Source organism: Notamacropus eugenii, chromosome 6 (assembly GCF_028372415.1).
Source record: "Notamacropus eugenii isolate mMacEug1 chromosome 6, mMacEug1.pri_v2, whole genome shotgun sequence".
Classification (NCBI taxonomy): Eukaryota; Metazoa; Chordata; class Mammalia; order Diprotodontia; family Macropodidae; genus Notamacropus; species Notamacropus eugenii.
In genome coordinates, this window is record NC_092877.1 from 229,644,549 (window position 1) to 229,662,449 (window position 17,901).

The following is a 17,901-nucleotide window of genomic DNA, read 5'->3' on the forward strand; positions in this document are numbered from 1 at the left end:
AAGGAAATTAAGCCTTTTTTCCCCTTAAATCTTTAGAACTAAAATTTTTTTTTCGAACATTTGAAATGATCCATTACTTAATCAGCCTGGAATTCTGCAAGCAGTTCAATGACTTAATCCAGTAAACCAGTCTTTAAACTATGAAGCATTTTGAGGATATCATTATCAAATGTCAAATGCAATGAATAGACTTATTATCCAGTTGTCTTGCTAGCCAGAGGGGAGGAGGGAGAGACTATTGAATTCACCATGAAGAAGGAAGCAATGACCTTGCTTCCCTTCCGTGTACTTTGCAAGAGTCATATACAGGAGGCAACAAAATAGAATTTCTCAGACAGTCATTGTTTCTCTTTATTAGCCCTGCCCTCTGTCATGATGACTGACAGCACAACCAAAAACCAAACTGAGATTAGTACCAGCATCTAAAAAGTCCCTTTTGACCAAGCGTGGCTAACACTTGTTCTGTATATTAGATGTTAAAATACTAGTTAACTCAATGTCTAGTTCAATGGCCATAGAGACTAACTAACCCACTATTTTACACAGATTAGGTGCTCAATAAATGTTTTGGAAGGAAGGAGAAAGAGGGGACAGATGGAAGGGAGGAAGGAGAGAGTGAGATGAGAGGTTATAATGGAAATATACAGAAAATTCTGTCTTAGGGCTCTCAGTTGGTTATTTGTTTTGGCACAATTATAGTCCCATGATTCAGAGATGCAAATATATTAGAAATAAAAGATCCCACTAGAACACCAAAAGAAAATGCACAGATTTTGTGCCTCTAATTCTCTAGGATAAGGGAAAAACACTCACCCAGTATAACAACAGTAGCACAAACTGTTTCATGTACCCACTGAGTTCTCCTTCATGTTGACCTTTCTTCCCTGCCACCACCAAGCCCACGTGGTACTCCTATGTAGCTGCGACACGTAACAGGAATGAGAATGGGATGCCAACAGAGGCAACAACCTGTATCCCAACCACAGCACTGGCCTCAGTGCTCGGAATTCTCAGACAAAATTAGGAGCCTTGTAGCCTCAGCATGAGGAAGAAGAACGAAACCATTGTTCTGGTTCATGTTGCTATTAGCTCTACAGTGGTTTCCTTCATGTTTTCCTTAACAACTCAACTTTTCAGAGATGGAAGGAAAGGAAAAAATGTTTCTTTGATACATGCCAGTTATATTTTGGTTGGTGTAATACCACAGATTTAATAGTATACCAGAGTAGCTGCAAATCTTTGCTCACCCTGTCTACTTCAAACAGAATTGTGGCTCCTGTCCTTTTCCTCTTCATTTGACCATACCCTTTTCCTCCTTCAAAGTCTAGTTCAAATTCATCACATTCGAGAAACCTTTTTTGTCACTATTCTAGTATATATTGACCTTTCCCTATTCTGGTTTTTTATAATATCAGTAACAACAATAACAATTTCGTCATTTTTTCAGTGGTGTCCAATTTCATGACTCCATTTGGGGTTTTCTTGGTAAAGACACTGGAGTGGTTTGCCATTTCCTTCTCTGGCTCATTTATAGATGAGGAAACTAAAGGCAGGGTTAAGTGACTTGCCCAGGGTCACATAGTGTCTGAGGTCAGATTAGAACTCAGGAAGATGGGGTCCTGATTCCAAGATCCACAATGTCACCTAGCTGCCCAATTTTATTAGACATCTATTATTTACCAGGTAACAAATCAAGTACTTGGGATGCAAATGAAAAGAAAAAAAAGAAAAATGGTTCTTACCCTCAAGGAACTTCCCTTCTAGTAGTCTCTGGTACAGAGTTTAATACTTGGTCATATGAATCTTGTATTTTTTCATATTCAAACTATTTTTGAAGATGATTCCCAAATGAACTTTTCTGGTCCTGACTTCCTTCCCAGACTTCAAAGTAGCATTTTCAACTGCCTGCTAGATATCTGCACTTGGATGTTCCCTAAGAATCTTAAGCTCAACATGGTTAAGTCGGAACAAATCATTTTCCCTTTAAGTCCTTTTCCTTTTCCAGACTTTTCTTTCTGTCAATCACCCTCGTTACCCATACTTGTAACCTTAGCATTTTCTTTGTCTTTATTTTCTTCTTGTTCTCTACTGACATTTCCTTTTTATTTGACCTGATCAATATTTCCCAGACTGCTCAACACCTTATCATTTTAGCTGCCTCTACATAGATTTAACTCATTTGATCTTAACTTCCTTTCAAACTCTCCATCTGAGGACTTGAATTCAAATCTCACCTCAGACACTTGACACTCATTAGCTGAGGAACCTTGGGCAAGTCACTTAGCCCCAAATTGCCTCATCCTGGGTCATCTCCAGTCATCCTGAGGAATATCTGGTCACTGGATTCAGATGGCCCTGGAGGAGCAGTGAGTGGTGATCTGCACAGCCCTCCCTCACTCAAAAACAAAGTCCAGTGCAAGTCATGTCATTATTTCTCTGATGTCAAGGTCTTCTTTGGCAATGAAGGATGAACGCACACGCTGATTTAAGGATTCATTACCTCTAGGTCAGACTTTAGTAATCGTCTCTTAACATTTCTCCCTGCTTTTAGACTCTTCCCTTTCCAATTCATCCTACACTCTACTACCTTATTGATCTTCTTGGATCACAGGTATGATCATATAACTCAAATATATTCAATACAAAGTATTTGTCTCCCTTTTTTTACTGAATAAAGAATAACTCCTTAGTACTCAATGTAACTCGAACCTACCTTTCCAACCTTATCTCCTGCTACTCTCCTTCATATATTAAAGCCAAACTAGATTCTTCTTTTTCTCCTCCAGAATACATGCTAAGCTTTTCTAACTTCTTTACTCACATTGTTTCTTGCACTTGAAAGGTTCTTCCCTGCCTTGTCTTTATGTGTTGACATACTATGAATCCCTCAAGACAAATTCCACTTCCTTCATGGACCTGCTTTTATCTCCTACAACCTGGGAGTGTTTTACCTCTCATACAATATCTATAATGCTTTTTATTCCTCACACACTTAACATTTTAAAATTTCTACTGTATATATTTGTGTAAATGTCTTTTTTTTTTTGCAGACTATAAGCTTTTTGAGGGGAGCTACTCTTTCTCATTCTATCTTCCACAGTGTCTAGTACTGTGCTTTGTACATGGTACGCATTTAATGAATATGTGTTGGATGAATTTGGGATGTATGTATGTCTCATTACTTCAAAGATATGATAAGCTCTGTGATGATTGGGATCACCTCTTGAACATCTTCTGCATTTATTCATGGTACTAGATATGCAGTAGTTAATAAATATTTTTGGAATTAAAATTATTTTTGTTCATGACTTTGGAACTCTCTCCTGCTCGAATGTAGAGAAAGGAACTTTTACATCCCAACTGCCTATAGGAAATTCTCACTACTTCTGTTTTCATTCTTTCCCCTTATATGTTGTCCCTGCATGCCGCTAATATGAACTTTGCCACCTTTCTTCCTCTTATTTGTATGTGATCCCCTAGTTTTTAGCTCAGCTCTGCATCTTAGAGGTGAAAGAGTCATTGGCAATAATGGACTGTAGGTGAAATTAATATGTAGGTGAAATGGTACCATCTCACACATTAAAACTAGGACACTGCCTTCAGGCAGGAGGGAAAAGTTAGTTCTAGGAAAAACCTTAGGTCCTTGCCTGATTTATCCTGGGGAAACAGTAAATGGTACAGCTACATATTTAGAATTAGAGGGCAGGAATAGACCGAGAGGTTATCTGATCCACCTTCTTGGTCCCCAGTAAAATCTTATATGTATGCTTATATTATTGATATTAATAATATATAAGAGGCAGGTAGTTAAAAGACTCCTCCTGTCTCCTTCCTTTCATCCTCCACACATTACACAAACACACACATCTATATGACTGATTAACTAAATTGTATAGCTTTAATGAGGTTAAATTCATGACTTTGATTCCATTATAGGTCAGTTAGTTGTTCTCTGTTCCAGAGCCACAGTTTTCGGAATCCTCAAAGATGTGTGAGTATGGGTGGACGCAGAGTGAGCTAGGTGAGAACATGGTTATGCTACTAAACCCTCCCCATGGTACATATGCATAGCCTTGTCACAAATGCAGGACATTAGTCCCATAGGTGTGTGTGTCTCTAACTTAGACCTTGAGTGGTGCTGCTCAAGGGCAAACAACTAGGTCAATCAGTTTCGTAAGATGTTGTACATCTTGTGTGGTCAAAGATTACTAGAAAGGCCTGTTTTTGTGGTGATTATGCAACCAGAAAACATTTGGATTCTCAAGAAAAATATCCACCTTTCTCCCTCCTTTCTTCATTTCATCATCTTCTTTCTGAAATGTGAACGAAGAGGAGTTTCCAACAAAGCTAGAATTCTAGGAGTTAGTGGCAAGCAACACCCCACCCCTCTAAATTTAGCTTCCTTCTCTGGCATTACACCAAAGTGAAGTTCCCTGCTCTGGTACGCACTCAGGAAAATACTCATTTTATTTATCATTAGCGATTATTAGAAGCTTCTAAGTTTATTTAGGATAAATGTTTTTATTTTATTTTATATTTTTTCACGGACCCCTTTTGGCAGTCCAGTGAAGCTTCTGTACCTCTTCTCCAAATGATGTTTTTAAATGAATAAAACAAAATGCCTAGGAGCACAAAACGAACTATATAAATATAAAAGTTATATAAAATTTTTTTAAAAGGACAGGATCACAGATTCCAGATTAAGACCCCCAAATCTAGAAGGACGATTGAATGAGTGTTCCTGTTAGTCTAACCTATAACCTTCAATCTTACTTTTAAAAATAACATAACTATTCTAGTTTAAACAATATTTCCCAAAATATTTCCTTAACAATGAACATTTTGAAAAATTGCTAAAGATGCACTCAATAAGTAAATACTTTTTCATTTGTTCATAATTTCCCATCCAAAATGAGAGTGGTGTGATACCACTCTAATAATCGAAATCATGTTGCAATCATAAAGTGCTATAAATTAAGCCATTCTTTTAACAAACATTGATTTATCTACCTTGTGCTAGTGTTATAATTATTACACATATTACTGTTATCCATTAGGACATACAAAGTGCTAGCAATATTATTAGTGTATAAATACTATTACTGTTCTCTAGTATATATTATGTGTTATTGTTAATATGGTTATTATCTTCTAGTAAATACTATGGGCTAGTGCTATCACTGTTGATTCTGTCATTCATTCAGGTGGGTACAACTCCTTGTGAACCCATGGACTATTGCCCTTCTATCCTCCACTACCTCCCAAAGTCTATCCAAGCTCATGCTTATTGCTTCCATGACACTATCCATCCATCTCATCTTCTGTTGCCTCCTTCTCTTTTTGCCTTCAATCTTTCCCAGCGCCAAGTCTTTTCCAATGAGTCTTGTCTCCTCATTACATGGCTAAAGTATTTAAGCTTCAGCTTCAGTATCTGTCCTTCTGTACTGGTCTTAGCATAGCTATATCCTAATGTTATTGTTATTTTCCTCTTGCAAAGTTCTGCTCCATTGTTCATCGTGGCAGGGTGATGAGCATAGCATTACTTCTTGGATGCTATTCCAGTGAACCACATATTCTGGTAGCTTTTATAAAGCTAGAAGAACCCACAGACCCAGAGAGATTAAGTGACTTTCCAAATAAGGTACAGAGCTATGAAGTACTATGAAGTTCCTCTGGAACTCCCAATCTGGTGTTCTCTCCAATGACTCACGTAAGGCTTTACATATGGGTTCAGTTATAGACGATGTTAGATGAAGACCAGTCTAGTTAAGTACATCGGGACTCATCATCAGAACATTGGTCACTGAGTGTTAAGTCATTTTCACCACAGAAACTAAAGAAATCATCTATTAAGATATGAAAGGACAGCAGTCTGCTTTGGTGGAAGGAATACCTACATTCACAAAATAACACATCTTTTGAGATGTTGAAATATGATCCCAATCTTTCTCTTTTTGAATAATTTTCTTATGTGAAAGGCTTCTTTGCATTTGTGAAGAGTAAGGGAGATGGTTTGGAAGTGATTAAAATCTGGTTGGTTTTTTTTTTTTTAATATTTAGGATTTCCTTTCCTTTCAAGTTTCCTAGGTGGGACTTACACTCCTTTGGCCCAAGGAAAGAAAGAATGATTGTAGCTCCTTCTTGCTGCTTTCCCCCCATAGGTCCAGAGATGTACTAGACTTCTAGCAGTTCTCTATTCCAGGCCCAAAAGGCAGAGGAAAACATAGTTGGGGACTGGGGGTGAATGCTATTTGAACAGAGGTAGGGGAATGAATGTTAACTAGGTCTTTCCTCCTACTATCCTAACCAGTGGCAAGTAGCCAGCTGCTCTTTTAATTTACCCCTTTGTTCTGGTAAGGATAAATTACATTCTGCTTAGAGAAGTCTCCACTGGCAGTGGCATTTGCTACTCTGGAAGAAAAAGGCATGTGTTAAAGGACAATTTTGTGTGGAAAAATATTGCTTCATTTTTCTTCTCAAAACGTGAGGGGAGGAGAAAATGCACAAGGGAGGACATGAACAAGTAAATACTTTCTGTTTCTCCTATGAGAATCTGAGAATATTATAGCAACAGGCCCTGTGGGACAAAGATGTGAAGAGAAAACTCTCCCCTTGCCCTCCTACCAGATTCCTCAGTCTTAGCCTTGGGAAACTAGCCATCATTCTCATTAATGTCTGGGCATGCAGGTGTAACTATTATTCTTAGTAAGAAAATGTCCATTACAAATCTGGCTTTGTACTAAACACATAGCTTTGAAAAAAAAATCAGAAAACAAGACAGAACACTTCACAAAACCAATGCCAGGATTTCCAGGACCTTGCCAACCTAAAATGGAACTCTTTTTTATGTTGTAAACTGATGCCCTCTTACATTAACTGCTAAGGACAGGAGGTAAAATGGCTGAGTGCCAATGACCTAAAATATACCTTTACTGATTAACTTTAATACAACAATTGAGAATTTTTGACCTCTCCAAACATATATAATGAAGACATGTTTTCTCATTAGTTTCCATGCTAATTATTAAGACAGAGGCCAGAGACCAGAGCTTCAAATAAAATTCCACAGGGGCAAGGCAATTAGCTCAGGATATACCATGTAGCTGATAAAGGGAACAAATATAAGTTTAAAAGCCCACTAGATTTAAAGTGCCACCAACCTTCATGTTGGGCATCTTTAGTTATTGGCTTCTGGCCATACATTACTTAAAAGTAATGTGTCAGAGTGGAAAGAGGACTGAATTGGGAGTCTGAAAAACTAGGTTTGCAGTCCAGCTTCTCTACTTATTGACTGTAGAGCAAGTCATTCCACCCCTCTGACCTTCAGGGTCATAATCTGTAAAATGGGTATTTGTGCTGTCTACCTCAAAGGACATTATAAATTGTAAATTATAAATCGCCACATAGATATGAATCTACAGATATGAACCACTACAGATTTGTCTTTATAAAAATTATGTTCTCGTTAGTCATTTTCTATTCACTTATTAGTTCTCACCATGAACTAAAGCAAAGAAGGAAATTTCTGCTCTCTAGTGGTCAAGTAAAAATGTTGTTTTGTGTGTATTGTATGTATGTGTACATATACACACACATATATATACACACATACATACATATATGTATATATAATGATGTATGTATTTATGCATATATGTATTTTAATATATATATGTATTTTTAAAAGCAAAAACAATTTTTATAAAAGAGTGCTGATAAGGCTTATAATCCATTACTTAAAAAAACACACAAAAAAGTTCCGGCATTAAAAACAACAATAATAGTAGCACTCATAATCAATAGCAGTTTTAAAAATTGAGAATGGATCCAGGGTGTGGTATTTCAGTTTAAATATCGATTTTGGATTTTCAGTCAAAAACTCAAGAGCTTCCATTGATTCTAAGCATGAAAACTTCAAAGCAAACTCAGATCCTTCTTTCTGCAGAATTCCATATGGTTGCTTTATCAATAACATGGTATCAAACCTCCTTCTCCTCCTTCAGTTTCTTTGATTGGTTGGTCCCTAAGTGGGCATGGGTGAGGAGAACATTCCTTTTCCCTACTTGGCATTTAGATGGCACAATCAATAGAATGCCGGGTCCAGAATCAGGAAGACCTCAGTTCACATCTAGCTTCAGGCTTCAGGAGCTGTGTGACCCTGGGTAAGTCACTTACCTTCAATTTGTTCATCTGTAATATATACGGATTAAATGAGATACTTGTAAAGAACTTCTAAACCTTAAGGGTTTACACAAATGCTTTCATTGTTATCACCAACTTTTTTGTAAAAGGACAGGAAGTCAGTTCGATGAGGCCTGAAGGATATTGGACCCGGAATAGACTTGGCATGGGCTTAGCTCCTGAGATGAACCTGGCACATTCCCATTTAAGAACTTCCTAGTCTTTGCTATGGCTTTTGGGGACTGATTAGACTAGAGGTCATGGTCAGACTCCAAAAGACTCGAGACTGTAAATTTTTTTATCGCTTTTATGAGCTACAAAAAGTACATTTTAATACTTATAAAGCCTTCTCTAGAAATTGTTCCCAAAACTGTTACACTTTCATGGATATGTAGAGATAAATACGTTCCATAAAAATATATATAGTTTAACTTTGAATTTTGTGTTGGTATTTTTTTTTTGGTAGTTACAATCTGAGGAACAGAATGTTTCAGGGCACAGGGTGTTTGAGAGACAGAGATCAGAACTGGATAGTGAATTCCTGGGTACATGTATACTTCTGCCTGGAGCAAAGACTGATAACTCCTCAGTAACTTATTAATTTACATAGAAAGATAACAGACCTAGAATTTTAAAGTTGTTCTGTTTACCACTAGTTTCCACCTTGCTCTTCACTGTCCTATTAGAGAATCTGGAGCAAAACTTCTTATTTTTGTCATAGGAGAAAACTGGTCCATGAGGCATTTTTGTCTAGTTTGTAAGAGGTCACAAAACCAGCTCAGGGAGGAGGGAGGAATGGAAGCTGGCCTATTAGACTCTCAGTCTAGTGACCTGACCAGTACCTGGGAAAGCTAATCTAATCCTGATTTAAGAGACATACACTTCCATGTGAAAACAAAACCGCACTGCAGACATGTAAACAAACACATCCTCCTTTCCTGGTCTGCTGAGGTTAAACAGCAGGGGCTGAATCCCTTGTGATGGTGGGGAGGCTCTGTCTCCACAGAAACATGAGCTGGTGGCAGGTTACATATACAATAAGCAAACTCAGGCAGAGACAGAACATCCATCTTGGGTCACTCAGCATCCTGGAAGTGGGAAAGGGATGGGGACCTCAGCAGCTTTCTGGAGACTAAGGCAGCTATTTGCTTGATTTTTCTCCTGGGATTCTGGACAGTTTGGGGTGCAAAGGCTGGGGCTGGGGAGGACTATTCATTTAGATCTCACCTCCACCTCAGGTCTAATCAAACTGGGAAGCTTGGTACTGTATGACCCCTGAGTGGAGATGCTTCAAGTTATCTCTGATTTGAAGAAGTAGCAGGCACCATGTATATGCCAGGTCACCCTCCAGACAACAGTACTCCTCAATATCTAGGGTGTTCTAACTATCACAAATATAAGGAGACATTAATTTTCAAATAGCCAGGTGAATGGTAAGATGAGTTCCCTAATTTCATTCTTTTCTCACTTCCACTACCCTAGGGAAACACTTTTCTTCCTGGGAAGTTGAATTTAAGAGCTCCTGGGCCATAGCTTAAGCACAGATTTAAACCATCTCTAGAAATAACCAAGATGCTACAGGTCTTACATTAACACAAGCATTTATTAAGTACTTTCTATTTATTAAGCACTTTCTAACACTTTACTATTTGTTAAGTACTTTCAGGTACTATCCAAGGTAGGTACTGGGGAAACAAAGAGAAACAGTTCCAATCCCAGAGCGGCTTACCTTTTATCTGGGGTGACAGATGTTCATGTGTAGACATATACAAAATATATTTTAAAGTAAATACAAAGTAATGGGAGAGGACATACACAAAGCAATGCTTACACTGAGTTCTGAAAAGGCTTGGGGCTTCTAGGAGGGGAAGTGAGAAGGAAAGCATATGACACAGCCAGTACAAAGTCACAGGGGTAGGAGAAGGAAAATTGTATGTGAGGAACAGTGAGAAGGCCAGTTTGGTTGGACTATAAGGTGTATGAAGGGGAATAATACATAATAAGACTGGAAACATAGATTGAAGGCAAAATGGCACAGAAGATAGAACTCTGAAATCTGGAAGATCTGAGTTCAAATTCAGCCTCAGACAATTAAATAGCTGTGTGACTGGTTAAGTCACTTATCCTTGTTTGCCTTAGTTTCCTCATCTGCAAAATGACTGCTAGTGATGGAAATGGCAAACCATTCTAGTATCATTGCCAAGAAAACCCCAAATGGGGTCATGAAGAATCAGACACAACTGAAACAACTGAATAGCAACGGCAAAATTAAATACCATGTGGAGTGGCTTCTATTTGTTCCCAGATGCAACAGGGAGCCACTGGAATTTAAGTGTGTGTGGAGGAGAGAGGGAGGGGACAGAGAGAGGGAGATGGGAGTAATATAGATTTAAGTTGAGGCAGAGAGATTAATTAGGAGCCTCTGTCAATAGCCTAAGTGAGGAGGGACTGATAGGATGGTGACTGTGTGATTGAACAGAAGAGGGGAAGGAAAGCAAGAGATGTTGTGGATGTAGAAACACACATGACCCTTACTTCATCATATACTGAAACTGATAGGATAAAACATGAAAATAAAACACTTCCTCTTCCCACAAGGTGCACACACACACATACACACACACATACACATACACACACACTTGCAAATGAAGAAGGTACAAGGGCTTACTAATAAAAAAACTTATGAGACTAAGCTTCCTGTTACTAGTGAAGTGCTACATTTTTTTTAATCTGTTCCATTTTCAGTCTAAGGAACGAATTAATTTTTCACCTTTCTCATGCTTATGCATGAAACAAGCATTTGTCTTTCAACCACTATGCTAAAGCTTATTAGGACACTAACTTCACTGTAACCTCTAATTATATTACTGCTGTTATATATGAAATATCCCAGAGAAACCAGTAACTATGGACACCGAGGTTAAAAAAACCCAAACAACTTAGGGAAGTCATATTATTTCCTCTACAGCCAAAGAAATTGGTATGCAATTGGATCCCAGATTTCCTCTTGGAAGTTTCTCCACCCCAATTGTTTTGCACAGTGCCTGGCATGTAATAAACAGGTAATAAATGTATTGTTTTTCTTTCTTTCCTTCTTGGTTTCTGTAACACTGCACTTTTCAGACATTATTTCTACATCTCCATTCCTTTTCCTTTCACTTTTTCTGGTGTTTCCTCCTCATCTTGCTTCTAACCATGAGTGTCTTCCCAAGGCTTAGCCTTTGGTCACCTCTTCCTCCCTTTCTTTGTACTCATTTAGTAAGCTGGACCATTTCTATATTTGTAACTAGGACCTCTGCAGATGAATCATAAGACCGTAGCTCATAGTTAGCCCTAACTTCTCTGTATTTCAGCTTGCAACTTCCATATACCCTACAGGATGCCTCCCTTTTGGATCTTTGTTCTCCTCAAACATACCATATGAAAAATTGAACTTACCCTCATCCCCATCAAAGCCAATAAAACTGCCATCTTCCCATCAGAAACCCTAGTTTTCTTAAACCCTTTACTCTGTTTTATCATGTCATATGCAGTCATTCGACAAAGCTTTTCATTCCCCTTCAAAATCTCGCCGAGATTCACCCTCTTCTCCATTCCTTTTGTCACCTCTAGCTCAGAACTTCACTGCCTCATGCCTGTATTACTGCATTTCTTTATATCTAGTCTCACTTTCTCTGATCTATCCTTCCTCCATTTTATCTTACATAGTGCTACCTGATCAACTTCCTTAGAATAGTTATTTCATCGCCTGCCTCATTAATCTCAAACTCTTTTTTCCTTTAATAAAGTCCTACATAATATGTTCTCATTTACATATCCAACCAGTTCTCCCTTTACTCCCCAACACAGAACCTCTTCTCTAAATATTCAAGGCACTGTCATCCATAGATGCCAAACTCATTTCCAATTCTGGATCATTTCATGTTCCTGGTATCTTCCACTCCTGGAATCCTTTCTTCCTTCCCTCTGCTAATCTAGAAACTTCACTAACACCTTGTACACATCTCATTTGCACCTGACAATCTAACATATTTTTTTTTCAGATTGTTTCATCTTTATTAGTGCTGTCTCTAACTAGATTAAAAGCTCTTTGAGGTCAACGAATATTTTTTGATGCCTCCCTCCACCACATTCCTGGTGGTCATAAAATAGGAACTCCATAAATACTTTTTGATTAATTGCATCATTGCTACCAGAGTTTGTTTTTTTAAGTAAAGAAGTGGAGCCAATCTCTAATAATTTCTAACTATAAATTGCTAGTGATGGGTTGAACTCAATATTATTTCAAAAGGCCAGACAAGATACTCCCATGTCAAACAACAGTGCAATTTTAAACATAAATTATTTTATTTCACTAAATACTATATTCATACACAATCACTCATTTACACATGATATTGATGTACTATAATTTAAACTGTCTACATGATGCAAATTTTAAGCTTGTTAGGAGAAAAGCAATTAACCTCCCACCCTCAACCTTTCCCTTCAATATCTTCCTCTACCCCATCTCTCTCTTTTTCCCCTTCACTCCCTTTCTCTTCCTCTGTGTTTCTCACTCTTTCCTTTTCCTCTCATCTTCCCTTCCTCCTTTTCTCTCCCTTACTCTCTCTATCCTTTCACCCAAAACACTGAATTCATACAAAAACTTTAAGTTCTTTCAGAGGTATATTGTACCTACCAATTATCTCAGAGAAAAGTCTAGCAATTTTATCTATTAACAAATTTTTTTTGTATACTTTATCCAAAAACCATTGGAGAACCAAATATGGAAATAAAGAGATTAACAAGCAGACATACTTGGGCAAGGTGAACTAATGAAATGTGTTTGTGTTACTCTGGCTTCCTTCACAACCACTTCTATTCTATGAATTTTGAATTTTATGAACAATGTGTTAATCTCATCTAGAGATTAATGTGGTAGGATGGAAAACAAGTCATTTAAAGCCTCAGTTTCCTCATCTATAAATTAGACAGTCGGACTAGTGGTCTCTGCAGTTACTTTCAGCTCTCAGTTTACAAACCTATCATTCTATAAAGGCCCGAGGTCAAAATGCAAGTTAGTATTAAAATTTAGACTAAAATCCATATATTACATTTCCAACAAAGGATTACAAACATTAGATTTTGCTATTCCTAAGAGAATTCCTTAGCGTACATATCTAATCTTTGCCATTACTGGACCCAACCTGTTTCCTTGCTTCCAGACCTGTACTGATAATATTTATAGTCAAACAGGATACTTGGAGGAGGTGCTGGCAGGGAGAAGCTGGAACGAGAACCTGGAAGGTGAAGACTTCATGATATCCTCAGGCTATTTACTGACCCAGAAGGATAGGCATCGTTTATGCTTTGCTGCTAAGGTATGATCAGGAAACAAGATTTTCAGTTCTTGCTGTGTGTTTTTTTAATTTTTAAAAAATTTTTGTTTTTGCTATGTTTCATCTTTGTATGTCTCATTTAAAGAATTTAAGATGCTCTCCAATAATTTCTTCTTTCCTCCAAGAATTCAAAAACACAAGACATATATATGGGGTGAGGGGGAATTCTTAACAAGTAAATCTATTCCCAGGATAGGGTCTGGAGGCAAGGATGGGGAACCTGTGACCTCTAGGCTACATGTGGCCCTGTAGGCTCTCAAGGGTGACCCTTTGACTGAATCTTTGGATTCAAATTCAAAAGATTGTGCCTAGAAGCGACAGGTTCCCCACCCCTGGCTGTCATAGATATAGGGTATTCCAAGATAAAGAAGCTCCCTCTAACAGTGAAGGCCAACATTATCTCTGCAACTTAAAGCATGACTTACAAGGGTAACACAGTCAATATGGTTCAGTGGAGGGACTTAAACCAGGTGACTGAGGCCACTTCGCTAACTTCTATACCATACCTGCTATGTAGGTGGTTCCAAAGTCTGCCAGAAGGGTTATTTCCATGTTCCTTGGATTCTATCCAAATCTGGAATTATTATTGGTTCTGCCAATTCAACTCCTTTACGGACTCCTTAAACCATGTCAACACCCAACCTGATTAGTCTTTTGGTCAGTATGCTTTCAGCATTTATATACTTATATATATTATGACTATATTAATTTGTATACATGTGAGTGTTTTAAAAAACTATCCTTGAATTGCATGTGTGTGTTTGTGTAAATTGCATGGGCACCCAATTACTATTGATGGTAACTTCTTAAGGCAGTTCTATGTCCCCCACATGTACATACACACATGCATGCATGTATGAAACATGTATGTGTGTATATACATGTGCTTGAGGAACAAGGCATGTCTGTTAAAGGACTCATGTACTCTAATCAAAGTTTCTAAATTAATGTAGCACTTATGCATTAAACATGATCAGTCACATATCTAGGGCATACCTGCTATATGATTTACAAAACTGAGTATTCAAGTTCAGAGAATTATATATGTCTGTGATAAATTTTTAAAACTGAACCTTCTTCCCTCACCTTTAGGACTTTCTCAGGTTGCTTTCTCCCATCACCTAGCTGGTACATGCTCAGGAAATGTAAATTAACTTTAATAGTAGGAAAAGAAACATATAATTAAGAAGGTAAATATGCTTTTTAAAAAGATCACAATGCCCTGAGGGCCAGGAGTCACTTTTCCTTGATAGGATGAAGACCGTGGGTTCAATCAGATAATCAGGGACTAAGTTCAAGATTATTCTCCAATTGGTTGGAGTCCAAAAGTTTTAAAATGACATAGGTATGAGTGTTAATAGGAAACTGCTGCGGTATACACTGTGAATGTACAATATGGACCCGGTGGCTTCACAATGGTGGAATTTCTATTGGATTTTGCATTCAACTGTGGTGATAAAGGGTCCTTATACTTGTTCTTCCGGAAAGTACCACCTGCAAATCTGACCCCAAATTAGATATGATTTAATTGCCTGAAGGGCTAACATTACTAAGTTAAGTATACATTTCACAAAGATTTCACTTAAATTGCAATTTTGTAAACCATACATCAGGCATGCCCTAGACTTCATCCATTAGATAATGGACTTAGATAATGGACTTCATCCATCAGATAACAAACTCTTTGACAGAGGCTAAATGGAGGCAAAAAATGATCCTACGCACCTTTATTTCAGGGTATTTATTTGCTGTCACAGCAAAAGAAATTTTCTAGACTAAATCTTGCTAAAAAAAAACGAAATTGTTCAGCTTTACAAAATAAAGTTCCCTACCTTATCTCTAAACATTTGGTTTAACTTTTTGTGCTAGAAAATTGAAACATCTCAAACCAAACCATACAGTACAGCTTGTACTCATTTGTCTTATACAGACCTAGTCCTAATGGGTTTTTTTTAATTCCTTAATGTGACTATTATCACATATAGCTAACAGGGTTTTGTTTTTTTTTAAATCTGAGGTGATCAGAAAGCTTGGAATAAAGAGTCCTATAACAAATTTACAAGTGCTGGTATTATCTTCTTGCCTCATTATACTGAAAGAGAAGCAAGTATAAAATATTAAATTAGTTGCTCATGGATGCATCATAAGTCAACGCATACTGATAAGCTATGACCCAATATTCCTCAAGAAGTTCAACTGAATATATATTTACAAAACGTCTAGTAAGGCCAAGGCCCTCTTGAGGCCTGTGCTCATAGCACCCTCACTCATCACCCCAGCCAGGAACACCCACCTGCCATAACTCATTGGGCTTCAGGTTGGCCTCATTAAATCGCTGACTCAAACCTGAGTAGAAAGAATATCAAGGTTTCTATGAGCTACATCAGCTCAAGTTGATTATAGATACTCAGTCTTTACTTCCCCTTCAAAGGGCCTGTTAACCTACTAGTGTCTAACAGTTTACTTGGGATTTGGGTCCACAAATACGCAACTGCAGTGTTTACCTGTTCCTGAACTGTAGAACAAGGTTTTGAGCTAGAGTTTTACCTTCTTTATTTTTTGACACTTCCCCCCCCCACACCCCTCCAAGCTTCACTCTGACTCTTTATCACACAGACATTATTAGAGCTTTTCCGTCCTTGCCCTGCCTGTCTGGTACCAAGATTGCCTCACTCTTGGTCCTGCCTAGCTTTGATGGATTCAGATACCTAAAGGGAAAAGGAGGTTTCACCACTATGTAATTATCACCCAACAACCCAAAATACAAATAGTCACTTGAGACTGTAATGTCTCTTCATTAATAAGAAAGCTTTACTTTCTTTACAATTAAAAAAATGTTTGTAGGATGGTAATGCGGTGTAGCTTTTGGTTTTATTTTAAATCTAAGGAATTCAAGGTGCCTTTCCTACTATCTTTCCTTGAGGATAGTATGGGAAGATAAGAAGAAAACACCTTCATTGTAAGTGACCCAAATTTACCTTAACATGGGACACACTTTTCAGCTCCCTTCACAACACCTAATCTTTATGTCTTGCGTACGATCGGCCCCTTGGCCTTCCATGCTCATGCAGCTTGCTGAATCTTGGACCTGGCTCCTATACCAATCTTTCTCATTTATTTTTGCTACAACAGCACTGAATTAAAATTAGTATTAAACGGCAGCAGTTAATCAGTAGTGACAACAATTGTATTTCATAAACATTTGTAATTTACCCTCTCCGATGTACTCCATATTCACAAACTTGCCACAAGTCAAACAAAATAACGTTAAGCCTTTTCTTAAAAGCAAGATCCATAATTAGAATTTTGTTTACACAGTCCCTCTTATGTTACTTTCCCACTGTGTTCAGTTCACCTGACAAAATTAGTCTTGCAGAATAAGTATGAACATTTCTAGAAAAATAAAATTATGCAGGATTGTAAAGGGTTAAATACACACTACCATACATTTCAGTTCCCGGAAGCCTTTGCCCAGAGAGTTTCCTTAATACTTGAGATGTAAGCCTTTGTACATTAAAACATAATTCTACCAAGAAGGAAACAACTTCTTTGCACATAAAAGATCCCATGCTCCCAGAAATTACGAGGTAAAGAGGACAGCGTTGCTGACTTTCAATATGGAAACACTGCGGTAGTGACTTGCCCAAGGTTACACAATCAGCTAGTGTGAATACAGAATGGATTCTGGAAGTCCTGACAAACTGCTCTAATCAAAATTCTTTCCTAATAGGCTCGTTATTAAAGGCGAACTTGCCCATGGATGTCTACTAACAGCTTCCCACCTGTGCCGCATTAACTGCTATCACCTTCCCGTTCTTCTGGCCCTCCTGGCCCAATGTATGCTGGTGGTATGGAGGGTCTGCACAGCTGATGCCACCGTCATGACTATGCCCGGACTCTGGGGGAAGCTGCCTCCTCAGTCCTCGTTCTGGGGAGACTGGATATGGTGGCAACTGTCTGTATGCACCAAAAGGGAGGATGGGCCAGAGCAGCTCTGTGCTTCAGTGTGCCAGCACCTCTCGTCATCCCTCCCCCCTCCCAATCCGGGCACCAGACAGAAGGCCTTTGCTGTCTGCTTCTCAGGCAGGTATTAGGTAGAAGCCCTCTGAACCATTCAGGTCGGTTCAGAATTTAGCTATTTCACCATCTGAAGACACAACTCAGGACCTGTCAATCTGGAGTTAGAAGGCTTCTCTCCAGAAGCTGGAATACAAGAACAGACAGCAGAAATAGTTGGGAGATGACGTCAGAAGTTCTGGGCTAGTGTCCTGCACTTCTCCTTGAAAGTAAAATCAGCAGGTCTAGAAGAATCTATGTGGCACTGGACTTGTTTCTA

The 17,901-nt window shown here is 38.2% G+C and overlaps 1 protein-coding gene across 7 annotated transcripts in view; it reads right to left on the reverse strand.

The window, feature by feature from the left end:
• MBNL2 (muscleblind like splicing regulator 2) overlaps window positions 1-17,901 on the reverse strand; it is a 185,379-nt gene that overhangs the window by 165,991 nt on the left and 1,487 nt on the right. Inside the window, exon 1 of one of the 7 annotated variants that reach the window (XM_072622089.1) lies at window positions 17,348-17,862. The exons of the other annotated variants lie outside the window; for them this stretch is intronic. The gene's annotated coding sequence lies outside the window, so the exon portion shown is untranslated. Of the gene's footprint in view, window positions 1-17,347; window positions 17,863-17,901 lie in introns of those variants that run through there. 7 annotated transcript variants of the gene reach the window in all.